The following is a 13,631-nucleotide window of genomic DNA, read 5'->3' on the forward strand; positions in this document are numbered from 1 at the left end:
TTAGCTTTATCACAGCATACACTAAACCATCCTTAGCAAGTGGTGTATTTTCAAAAAAACCTTGGTAGTTTGGCCTCACTATTATATTATGTAGTGCAATGTTTTAATTGAATTTTTCATTTTCATGGAAGATTTTCATTTTCATTTCAATGAAGAGCTTTTCTGAAAGAACTGTAAAATGGAGAAACCATTTATATTGAGTCATAAATAGTGACTTGTGAATCATTAGAGACAATTAATTTTCTTAAGAGAAAGTAAAAGAAATGGTTTTCTTCTCTCTTCCTTCAATATGCTGCAGATTAATATAAGGATATCTGTTACTTCTTATGTTACAAAGTCCTTACATGACACAATAGTTACATACCTAAGTAACTTGCATTTCAGATATTTTCTTTATAAAAAAAAATGTACATCTACCAAGAATAGCTGACAAATTGAAAAGCTACTTCCTATCACTAATGTTTAATTCCTAGAAATTGCTGGTTTATTTCTAGAGTGGTGTTGCTGCTAAAATTGCAAGCTATTCTTCAGACCTTTCCCAGACTATACAAGGAAGCTGCCTCCTCTGGGGTGGAAATTCTCCTTCCAGAGTTTCTGCCTGTGAGAAGACATACTGTACCTTCCTGGAAAGAAACCATCTCCTCATAAATCTGCAGTATTTTTCAGTATTTGGAATACACACTGATGCAGAGGGTTAATAATATTCCTCATACAGGAGAAAGAAAAATTAATAAATTCTATATTGGAAAGGTATTCTAAGTTCCTATTTAGCACATACTATATAAGGCACATCTACAGGATTTGTTTAAATTTTAGACATCTTTTTGCTAAATTTTTCAAACACATTCATGATCAAATCTTCTTGCATTTATCTGAAATAGAGTACACTTGATTATTAGACAACTGAGGGGTAGACAAATCTGCCTAGCCTGAGTTTCCACATTGCTTACTCTCAGCACAAGGAAAGGATAGTCATTGGAAGAATAAGATATCATAGAAGGATTCACTTCAGACTGCTTAAACAATGCAAAGCATCTTCATGTTGTCACTATTGCTGGTAAGACTGCAAGAACTAAGTCCAAGACATATTTTCTGCGGAAAATTCATTATGCATTAAAATAATAAAAAAGATCAGTAGAAAATATTCTCTTTGCCAAGTCCTTACTCCAAGTATATACCAGCAGGTTTTTATCCATCTGACTTAAAAATGTCCCAATATAAAAGACTCCCCTCACTTCCCTGAAAAGATTATGACACTCTGGAGTATAATTTTTAAAACTTAAGTATAACAAGAATTGGTTTTCCCTCCTGAAACTCAAATGTCCCTTTGTCTTAACTCTATCTCGTTTTTTTCTGTGAGAATCCACGTGTTTGTGTAAGACATCTTTGGTATTTGCCATTCAATCACATATGGACTGTAATTCCCATGTCCCTGACCCAATGCTTCAGCCGGTGAGAGATTTTATAGATACAAAGTGAGGGATTTTATAGATACAAAGTCATGAACACACGCATGCACCTATCTATTTATGGAAAAACATCCATTTCACATTATTCCTTTTTTCCTAATTCTCTGTAAATCTAACAAAACTAAGAAAGGGAGTAAGAGGGAGAGAATTGCAGGTGATTCCTCATCAGAGGTGTGGAGAAGGAGGTAGTTACCTGTTGACAGGCAGTATGAGCCAATAGAGCAGTCCCCTGGTATTTCTTATGTTCTCTAATTCTTCATATATCATATTCATATATCATATACCCTGTTAAATCAGGACTATGAAATAGAGCAAGTCCTGTTGTCTTCCTTTTGATTACACTAACTTCACACCTGTATACTGATCCCATAAATCTCTTATTTGAAGGCAGTGTAGTTGAAAAGGAGAGATCACACAGTAGTCCACTGTAATGGATTCAATTTGAAAAATCTGGTCTCAATTAGTAAATCTTTGTTTTGATTCAGATTTAGCTTTTATTGATATGTTACTTTATATCCAGTTGATCAAAATATATAACATTTGTTTTGAGTGACAAATAGCAGGAACTACTCAAAGCCAGCATTTGTCAATGACTAGCAGTATTTATTTTATTATGGTGCTAAAGCCACTGCTGTTTGACTCAAATCTACACTTCAGCTATAAAACTAATGTATTGACTGTATTTTGATTTGTTATCAGCAACCACTGTGTTTCAGTAATATTAAAGACAGTGGAGAGTTCACAGGATATAAATACAGAATATTCTGCATTGCAAGAGACCCACAGGGATCATCAACTTCAACTCTTAAGTAAATTGCCCATATGGCGATCAAAACCACAACCTTGGTGTTATTAGCACCATGCTCTAACCAACTGAGCTAATTTCAGTAGTACTGATATTATCCTTCACTACTAATATTATCCCTCACAGACCTGAACACTTCCCTAGGTATTTATGTGAATACTTTATTGATTACTATTATTAAGAATATTTTGCCTTCTATCTATTCATAATTAAGTCCTATTTTATGTACCCTTGTAAGATAATATTAAAAGTCTCCCATTTTATTAAAAAAAAAAAATTTAAATTCCAGAACCTGGAATGGACCCAGTTTGTATTGTTCTAAAGGAATTACCCATCATTGATTGTGGTGTAAATTACTCCTGTTCACTGTTGAGTCTTTATTAGGCTGGGCATAAAGATGACACCTACTTCCTGCACATAAATGACCAGCAGAGGCATGTTCTTTTAAATTTCATTGGACCATTTTTTCATGAAAATTTTAGCTTCAAAGTAACATTTTTCCTTCCACATGAGCCACTTGCTGGAAATAAATCCAAACTTGTTATATTAAAATTGTTGTGGTAAGCACATCTATACTTAGCTCTGTTTGTCTAATGTCGGCATTCCCCACAGGGAAGAGGTGAAGGCAATAACTATCAAGTAAAAGAAAGTCCAGAGTCAAATCTAGACATATCTTCCAGTTCACATGGTACTGACATATGCCATTGATCCTGCTATCTAACCAAAAGGAGCCAAATGGACTGGAGGATGAACAACTCTCCAGGTTGTGAAAATAAGAATAAGCAAGGTCTAAGAATGAAATTTCTCATTCAAAAGATTTAATACAAACACCTATTATTCAATCAGAAATCTTTGTTGCAACTTTTTATATCTGGAAATTAAACCTCATGTCCTGAAAAGGCTTCAGCAGGTGCAATGCACAAATTTTTTTGACCAGCCATTTAAGGTATAGTTATGAACATTGTCCACTGCGCTTCAATTTTACTTAGAACCATATAACACATTTCAAGACCTCTGTAGCTCTTTGTGTTCTGTGCTCTACATGAAATTGACAAATTGACATGAGCAATCACATTCCTGCTTTTGGCCAGTCCCTTTGACAGCATAAACATTTGGTTGAACAATGAAAAAAGACTGCACTAGAAGGCAGAGCTTTGAATAAAAAAACCCTAACACTGTAGTTCTGTGGAATAGTCTCCCCATTTCCATCTGTAAAAAATAAGCATTCTAATCCTGTGACTTTCAGTACTTAGTGCAGAATTCATCCGTTGGACTGAGCATTCTCTAATTAAAATTTTATCCCATGTATATACTCCATAGAAGAAGGAGTGACAGGTATTTCTTCTTAACCTTTAAGAGTACCACTATGTTAGGAGGGAGAAAAGTACAAAGATAGAAATGTAAGCAGGAAATAGGACAGGAAGATGGATTGATAACATAGCTAAGCTGTTTTCATAATTAAAAAGGTGGCAGGGACTGCAGTTTGTTTATTGTTTGTCCAGACTGAACTAACAAATTGTATTCTCTGTGTTTTAATATGATAAATCTTGTTGAAAACATTTTTTTTTAAGATTTCTTTTTTAAGCAAAGTAACAACATTTTTAGCAGTGTAGTTAACAAAATCAATGGATAAAGCTTGCTGTTAAAGAACTCCTCTTTCCTTTCTTCATATCTGGACCAGTGCTACTAATTCATTACAAATTCTGGAAAGGGCTGTAGATCTCAGTGTAGAGATTGTCTCTTGTATTTTCAAAATGAGCAATACCATTACAGCATTTGGCTGCAGAGGCAACAGAAATTGTAGTTCTGCAATGACTGTATCACTCAACAAGAACAATGCAGAAAAAAAATGGTTTGGAAGAGCTCAAGACAATTTCCTAAATGTTTGCCCCAAACAAGAGCGTGTGTGTGTGTGTGAGTGCTTGTTCCTGACTGAAAGAATAAAGAAATTCTCTCCAGTAACTTCTTGGAAAAGCACGTGTATATGTTATTTAGCCTGTGAGAGGTAGGCAGAGACCAACATGTTAAGAATCCTCCATGGCATAGAAATTGCTACCTAATTTCATATAAAGAGTAAAAAATATTTCCATCATAATGTGTTAATTTCAACTCGGTGTTATTTTTTAAAAGTCTGCTGGATTAAAATTTGTCTGCCAATACAAACACTGATTGTAGGTATAAAGACATTTTCTCATAAGGAAGTTTACATGATTCACCACCAAAATGTATCCCAAATCTCTTGGTGATGAAAATTGCAGTCTTAAACCCCAAGTTTCATTGAGAATTCTCAATGGCAGACAAACTCAGTTTAAATCAGTATCATATCACATCTTTAGACCTCAATTCACCATGCTTATTAATTGGATGATGAAATGATTTATTAACTCTGCCTTTCCCCTAGTTTTAAGGAAAAAAAATTACATTTATTTTAGACTTACAGAAAACCCCACTTATTTACTTGTAGTATTTGTCCACTTTACTGTAGAAAAAGAGCTAATTTCTTAAGAGCTAATAAAAAATATTCACTAATTTCTTAATCATCTATGATTAAGAGCATAACACTTGTTTTCAACATGACATGATCTTTTTGTCTGTTTGAAGGTCATTCTTTCTTCCAAGAAACTACATTTTGCTTCTACTGAAAAAATAAACAAAAATGCAATTTACTTGTTTTAACTCCAACTCAAAGTTATGTTTTTGCTTTATGATTTTCAAGGACTACAAGCAGCAAATGTTTTTTTCTAATGGAGAACTGAGACTGATGTACATGAATGCATAAGCTTTCATCTGAGCTGATTAGTTCACTTCAACAGTAAAATCTCTATTATCCCATTTCTGATGCAACGCAGATTTTTTAAAATTTTCTATTATATATTTACATGATTATTTGCAATTACAGACTATTGTATAATTGTGGAATTATAGACTTTTAAAGATATTAATTGCTCCTTCCATTTTCCATCAAGAGCTGTAACAAATGATGTTCAATTGCATAATTAACATTTGTTTATAATATCTTATTTACAAAACAGTTGAGCCTTTGCACTTTGTCATGCTCTGAATGGTTTTGGTCAATTTAATCCACTAAACAGTATCCACTCTGCACAGAAACTCATGAGCTGTTTGAGAGCAAGGTTGCTGAGGACACATACTCACAGCATTTAGACTCATAGGTTGCTGCATAGAGACTACATTTAGGAATTAATTGAGAAATAGGAACTGCTCTCAAGACTTGTGTGTCCATGTGTTTGTGTAAAGCACAAGGGTAAGTTTAGGCCAGATTCTCCTGTTCCTCATATTCTCTGTACATTTTTTTGATCTACCTCTAATTCAGCATCCACATTATCTCACTTTATTCAAAGAAATATTTATTTATTTATTCTGCCAAGATTATGCAATCTCTTTGGTTCAAGAATGAGAAGCAAAAGAAGGGACAGCTTATCTGAACATGAATTTGATTCCAAAGAACAGAATTATAAAAAAACAGGTGAATTGTTGTTCTAAAAACACAGAAATTTCACCTACTCTTTCCATTGAATTATTGGAGAGGGTGTAAGCAGTACAATCTGATATTTTTTTTCCCTACTCCTGTACTTAACAAAACGGGGTGGTGGGAGTGAAGAATGCAGTAACTCTAAAGACACTAACAGTGCCTAAAGCCATCCTTCATGGACAAGGGTGTGGAGTAAATAAGTTTTGTACATGAAGCACAGAAATTGATAGCTAATTGGTCTCAGTAAGGGACAGTAGCAACAGCTAGGAGGACTTCAGGTCTTATTCCTCTTTCATTATGCATTATACTGCATTGCCCTTCCTCAAACTACACAGTCAAGTGACATGTAGTTCTTAAGCCAGTTTGCAGGATGAGAGATGCAGAAGAGAGACTGCTTGATGTTTGCAACTCTTGGTTTAATTTGAGAAGCTCATGTGCAAGGCAGAGGAACCATGGCACTGCCAGAGCACAGCCACCCTGCAAATAGGCAGGTGCTCACATCACACTCTGCTGTTCTACCTCATGGATATTTTACTCCTGTTTTTTGTCTTGTTTTTCTTAATCTTGATCTAAAAGTCTCTAGCTACAGAGCATTACCTTTTCTTTCCTAAACACGGAAAGATAAGAGGTTACTCAAATAGCAAATTTCTCCTTAGCAAATCAGCTATTTAGCAATAGACTTTCAATTTTAGCAATAGACTAATAGCAATAGACTTTCAATATTCCTTTAGGCTACATGCAACTTTCCCTTCATATTTCTAAACCTTTCCCCTCATTATTAGCTCACATATGGGGAAAAGATGATTTTATATATTGTAATGATATTCTAAGATAAAACTACACCTAATAATTTTTACAGAAGGAAAAAAAAAGCCACCTGCCTTGAACTCTAAATATTGAGCAAATGCTGTGTTTACTCTGGCACAATATAAAATCACTTTTTGGTGTTTGGTTGCTATTTGTAAGTTGTTTTTTGAAAGGAGCATTTTGGAAATTTACAAAGAAAATGAGGGAATTTTGGGCTTTAATTTACCTACTGAAGAGCTTGTATCTTGAGTGACTGAAAGCAGAGAGGAGAAAAGTACATTTCCTTACTGTTAGAGATACTCTACAGTGATTTTAGTTTATTTTATTAAAAAAAAAAAAAAAAACTGAATCCCCAACAAAACCCAACCACCCACAAAAAAAAAAAACAACAAAAAAACCCAAAACCAAACAAATCCCCCTCCAAACCCCCCCCTCAAAAAACCCAACAGAAAATCACAAATCAAAAAAACAAACCTAAACAAACAACCCCCACAAAAAAACAAAACAAAACAAACAAACCAAACCAAACCAAAACCAAAACAAAATAAAACAAACACCCCCCCCCCAGATTAGTTTTATTGAGTTACCTTGAAGAACGAGTAAAAAGAACCATAAAAAACAACTGATGAGTAATTTGCAATTACCCTGTATCTAGGTGAATTAATAATTCCCTACCTGGTCTAAACTATCCCTTTTAAACATGTACCTCATAGACACTCTTAAAAGATTAAGTACTACTGCTTAACATAATTTTATCATCATTTGCAAATGCTTTCAAATAATCACATAATGTATTGTAAAGGCAAAAATTTAGATAATCTAAGGCAACTCCCATGAGTACCTGAATAGTATGTATCTTAGATATTGTGTGACCTTGGGTTTCTGTGACACAATATTCCACATCAGGTAAATAATTATTTGTGATGGGAGGAGATGAATTCAGACTTTTCAACTAATAAAATTCACAGCACCTTGTGACTCAATACATGATTCAAAAAAATGTCATAGCAGTACTTATGATTTCAAGTAGAACCAAACAGAGAACTGTGCAATCCATGCAGGAAGCTCAGCTTTGATTGCATAAGTAACGAGTTGTAGGGTTGAGGGTGGGGGTGGTAACTTCCTTATTTTAAGGATTTATTAAATCAGAATTTTACTTTTACTAGCCCTGTGGGAGTAAGGACTGAGAGTCCTAAAGCTTCATTAATTTGTGCTTAATAAAATTCCATTGGCAGGAGCCACAGCTGTAAAAAACCCCGCATGTCCTGATATACATATTTAATATAAATTTCTTTATCCCCAAGAGCTGTGAATCACAGGAGCACATTTTAGGCACAGAAAAAAAAGCCTCAAACACTGGAGATTACTTCCAGTGTGAACTGTTTGGGGAAGGCATAAGCATTGCCAAACAGCAAGCTGAAAGAGATACCAACGTAATTCAAAGCCTTCAGAACCGATTATATATCAAAGTATTATACCTTGATTTCTCCTTGCACAGGGCAGAACATTAAAACAAGGCATGTAATGCACCCCTAGAATAGACTCCTGTTCTCCTAATGAATTAGAAAAGTGGTTTATTTATTTCTGTAGTAGCTTACTTATTGACACATTTTTGTGTGTGTGCAAAAAGTAATTTCTGGTTAATACTTGAACCATCTGTGGTATTCTAATCCTAAGCTTCTTAGTCTGTACATATAAAATGACTTCTATTTTGTCTTTAAGGGGTCTTGAGGATTTTTGACTCTGCTGAAATTTTATTCAGATCTCTTATGATTATGTGTGTTTTCAACACATGAACTTCTTCCAAAAAAACAGCACATAAGACAATGTGATACTACAGGTAAAAGCCAGGTGACATAACATCAAAATCAGTGGCATCTATTGATACAACAAAACAAAATCAATAGCAATGGCCATACATCATGCACTATACTAAATTTAAACTGTTTACCACAGTAACCAAAATTTAACATCAGTTTTCTGATACTTCTAAAATTTGAAATACATTATAATTTTGCTTTGTAGTTTAATATCTTTGCCTTATGCCTCCAGGTTGAAACGAAAGGATTTTCATTTAACATTGTTGCATTTTTTTTCACTTGTGATTAATTATTTCTTTTATTGAAGACAAAACACACAAAAATCTACAGAAAAAGCAACACATTTTAAATAAATATAAGGCTTCCTTTATATTTTGCCAAACTATATTTATCCCAGATACTTTATCCAGTTTGTTTCTTTAAATACACTGCATTTCCTAGATGAACCTGCACCATTGCATAAGGAGTTCTATTCTGATTTATGTAGATTTAGAAGACACAGAGAAATTAACTTCTTCAGACACTACATATTTTGCTACAAAAGTCACCAGGCAGAAGTATCCTGTGATTCAGACCAAAATTAAACCATGATTTCATCAACCTGTGAAACAGACATAAGCTTACATTGTAAATGGGACTAATATTTCTAATAAAACATCCTTTTTAACAAACCTGAAAATCAATAATAAGAGAAGTTTTAAAATTGACACTAGCCTTTTGAGTAACTGGAAATAGATCTTCCTGTCAAAGACTAAAACTGCTCTCCTCTGTCTAGACTGCACTGGGAGCAAAATTATCAGATTTTCATTTCCTCAATTTCACTCCACAGTGGTAAAACGTGCAAGTATTGATTCAACTGCTGAAACAAAAAGCAGGAGAGCTCTTCACCTCGTCAGGGTCAATGGGTTTGTGGGTGTCTAATTATACCTATACAGGGCATATAAATCTTTCTACTAGTCATTACGTGAACATAAGAGTCCAAAGGCATCATTATAATCCTTTTAGCCAAACACTCATTCTTCTTTTGTTTTATGAGGGGTCAAAGAAACTGGGAATTAATATTATTGTGGCTCATAGATTTTCAAATTCATGTTTGAATACAAGAAGATAGGCGTTGAAGGAGAGGGCTCTGTGTGTATAGCCATGCATGCCCACTTGCAGGTCTGAGCTCTCCCCATAAACACAAGTACAGCTTCTGCTATGACAGTGTTCACTTGAGACACGCTGTGATGTAAAGAGCACAAACATTCAAATTATGGTATGTCACAAATATAGCATTGGCAAAGCTTTTGGTGAGTATTAATTTGTTTGAAAAGTAGATGAAATCTTAAGAATGAGCTGAAAATGCTAGTTGTGACAGAAGTATTCTCATTTTTCATCCCTCTCCTGATTTCACTGTGGTCTTGCAAAAACTTCTGTCTTTTATCCTTATACTTACTGAAATTAGCCGATTCATGAAAACATTAATACAATATTAAGAATTTTTTTTAAATGGTCAAATAAGTAACCATTACTGTTACAATTTAGGATGTGTGCTGCATTATATTATGCTGTATCATACTGAGTGTGTGGATCAGATGGTTTTTATGTTGTGTAACCATGACAGTATAAGAGTATAATATTTGTACCATAATAAAGCTGTCATATTTTGCAAGCAGATTACACAGACGCTGGGTGCTCAGCAGTTTGAACATTAGATGGAGTTAGAGCCTTTCATTTTATCTATGAGAGTAGTAATAAGATCCCTTATGAAGAGTGAACAGATATTTTTAAAGTATTCATTTTAAAGTATTCATTCAAATCCAATTTTCGTCTTACAAATCGACTCACCTCCTTGAACCCAGAAGTTACAATAGAGAGTTAGCCCAAAGTGCCAAAACCAAGAAGTAACAACTCTTAATACTGCCAAAGTACACAGAAAAAACAAAACAAAACAAAAACCAACAACTCCAAAACTCACAAATGTTCACATCACTAAAAAGGAAAACAGGATCTGGGCCTATATTTTAAAATAAGCTGTTTCTGGCATTGTTAAGTTTAGTGAGACATGATAAAAATTGTAGATATGATGATATGATGCAATTATCCACAAAAAGAAGAAATTAATTTGTTGGTCCAGGCATTAATTGTTTCTGTCCTTGACTCATGATGTGTCTGTGCAAAACACTTTCAGAGCCTGGGGCAGCTAAAGCAAAGGACATAGAGTTTTCTAACTTTTCCCCTTGGTTAAAAACATATTCATGCCTTCAGTCCAACCTCCTCTGCCCTGAGCTACTGTCAAAACTGCAGTCCCACTGCAGATGGGCTGAAGAGAGCAGAAAGAATGGTATAATGGTATGATATCTGTTGAGGAATCAAAAATCAAAAAAAAAGAAAAAAAAAAAAGGGAAGAGCTTGTACATTGATGTCAGAAGGAAAAAAGGTTGTATGGAGGTTTGATGCATTAGCTGAACATCCTGCTAGCACAGGAGCTTAAATTCCTTCAGAGCTGTGCTTTTAGTGGGTTGTGTGCTTCTTCTTCAATTATCAGACATACTTATTCCTGATCCCTGTGCCACAACTGCTCATCTCATATCCATGCTCCTTACAATGGCCACTTCACTGCCCAGTTCAGCATGGAGCCCATCTATGACGAAAGCACCCTCCAAGACACTCTCTGCAGCTCACCAATTTGTCTGGGAGATCCCTGCTGCTCCCTGAACTCTCCTTTTAGTATTGACTGCTGATTTGCAGTGAGATCTGCGTCCTGTGTTTGGATTTTCATCTAATATTCCCACTCTGGACACGGCCTAGCTCAGTTCCTCTGCCCACAAGTGGTGCTACAGGGTTGGGGGGGAGAGCAGCATAGAATTCCCTGCAGCTGCAGGGCTGGAGGGGAGAGCAGCGCAGAATTCCCTGCAGCTGGAGGACGAGCGTGCTGCTTTGATGGATGTCTCTGGGGCTGCCTGTCCGTACTCCTCACCCACTGACCCGTGTAAGGCTGGCTCAGTAAGTGCTGCCCAGCTGGGGAGAAATGACATCATAGCTCATCACTCAGCCCCACGCTGCCTGCATGAAGCAAACGGGACCAAGGACCTGTCCGTAAATTATGGCGGATCGCTGGCTCGCGTGGGAGCTTCTGTGTGCTCGGGAATGAGTGGCTCTGTGAGCAGGCATCCTGTGCCTGCTGCAAGCAACTGAATGGGGGCACAGCATGAGCTGCAGGAAACCAGCTCAGTTCTCAGACCCAGATGAGTAATACAAGGGAAAAAAAATGGGAAATTATTCCCTATTTTTTTTTCCTCTTTTGTGCAGGGATTTTCACACTCTGAAGAACCTGATGAAGGTTAAAAGGCAAATAATCCCTTTTAAGTCACAATTCCTCAACAAATATGCAACAGAAACACATGCATATATTGATTTACAAAGTGCAGAGAGATGCAGGTACTCCCTACTATGAGCTGGAATAAATTGTGTCATCAATAACACCATGAACTCTGAATGGTGTTGTATGCCATCCAAAGATGTTTCATATACAACTCTAGAGTAGCCAGTAAGGCTTAGGTTTTTTAAAAATTTCATTTTCAATAGTAGCAGCAGGCAGGAAGAGGGTTCAAGTTGGATAAAAGCTGCTTATTCAAAGTGCATTTTTCTCTTGCTACATGCCCTTTTTTATTCCTGCTGCCCTCTTGTGGTGGAGTTTCATCTTTCTACCTTGAAATTTTCAATTGCAAGTTTTAGATGTGGTGATATTTAAATGGATCTATTAATTTATTTATAATTTTTTTTAATCTAAGAATTCAAGGAATCTCACATGACAAACATGTTAACTCACTTCAGTTTGACAAAATAAAATTGGAAAAATTGGACTTTCAGTTACTCGCATATTTTACAGAATTAATTAAATTGTGTTTTTAAAATATGCAGTCATGATTTTAATTATATCTAAGGTGTTGATTTCTATAAAATTTAAATATGTATTTAAAGTAAAGCATCAGAAACACTTATCATAAACCACTGGTCTTCTCATTCCACTACTATAATAATTTCATGACATTCATGTACATTTCTTGACAGAGAGACAAAAAACTGTAAGATTAGATTACAAGCAATTTAAGAAAAAGTCACTTTTCAATTCTGTGGCAGAAATAAAGCATCAAGTCTTCCTGAGGGAGTTCAATTATGAGAGCAAAGTCAAGAAAGAAATTAATCTCTTGAAGCCACGTTCTTCCCACATTCTGGATTTCCATCACTCCTGTGTTACGTGTATCACTGCATTGATCCCATTTTCTTTATAGTTGAATCATGTGGAGAGCCTGTGTACTGAAGTTCCTAAATTACAGTAAGTTCTTTTAGAAAACTGTTTAGAATTGCCTTGTTGGGAAACTTTTTTTTAATAAAAGAAACTAATTTAAAACAATGTTTTAAATACTATAAGGTAAATTTTTATTGAAACATCTTTTAAGGGATCAACACAACTTTGAGCAATCTTAAAACTCCACTATCTTTACACACAGGGTTCTCTCCAGAATCACTCTTTTTTCTTTCCACTGATGGAATATCAAAGCAGCGACTCCTGTATAATCTCCCTTTTTAATCTAATGATGTATGTTGTGGAAGGATATTTTTTCATTATTCTTTTTATTAATGTCCTTTATTATGTATATGTGTGAAGACCACTGAATAAGTAGGGAAAAACTACTGAAAATAGGACAAGATACAACTCATTCTGGAAAGATGTTTATTTTCTTTCCTTTGTATTCAAGTTTCATTATCTACAGGCAAACTGTTCATGGGCAGTGGAAGGTCAAGTACACTGTGACACAGCATCAGTGCCAGTCATGGCCTTGGTTCTGGCATATGCCACCTGAGGGTATTTTGGAACATGTTTTTTTACATTTTACACCTGCACATCTCTCCCACACTCAGGTTCTGCAGCCCCTCAATCTGTTTCTTGATAATTTTCTTCAGATTGTGACAGTCTGTTTTTCCATAGATAAACACCATTTCTTCTGAGTGGATCACTCATATATACATAAAGTTTCTGAAGTCCAATAAATTGTTTTCCTTTTGTAGTGGGTCTTCTCTTAATAGACTTTAAAAGACGTATTTTAAACTAAATCCAAAATGTGCCCAGCAGTTCAAAGACTTAATAAGAACAGTGTAAAGTTAGTGAAGTCCTAAGAATTGATTAGGACAAACATTGCCTGGTACACAAATTTAAATAAGTCATTCAGGGTTACCTTACATGGTTTATA

The 13,631-nt window shown here is 35.2% G+C and overlaps 1 long non-coding RNA gene across 1 annotated transcript in view; it reads left to right on the forward strand.

Moving 5' to 3' along the window:
* Positions 1 to 13,631, forward strand: part of LOC143695771 (uncharacterized) — a 49,426-nt gene that overhangs the window by 19,639 nt on the left and 16,156 nt on the right. The gene's annotated exons all lie outside the window — the stretch shown is intronic.

Source organism: Agelaius phoeniceus, chromosome 1 (genome assembly GCF_051311805.1).
Source record: "Agelaius phoeniceus isolate bAgePho1 chromosome 1, bAgePho1.hap1, whole genome shotgun sequence".
Classification (NCBI taxonomy): domain Eukaryota; kingdom Metazoa; phylum Chordata; class Aves; order Passeriformes; family Icteridae; genus Agelaius; species Agelaius phoeniceus.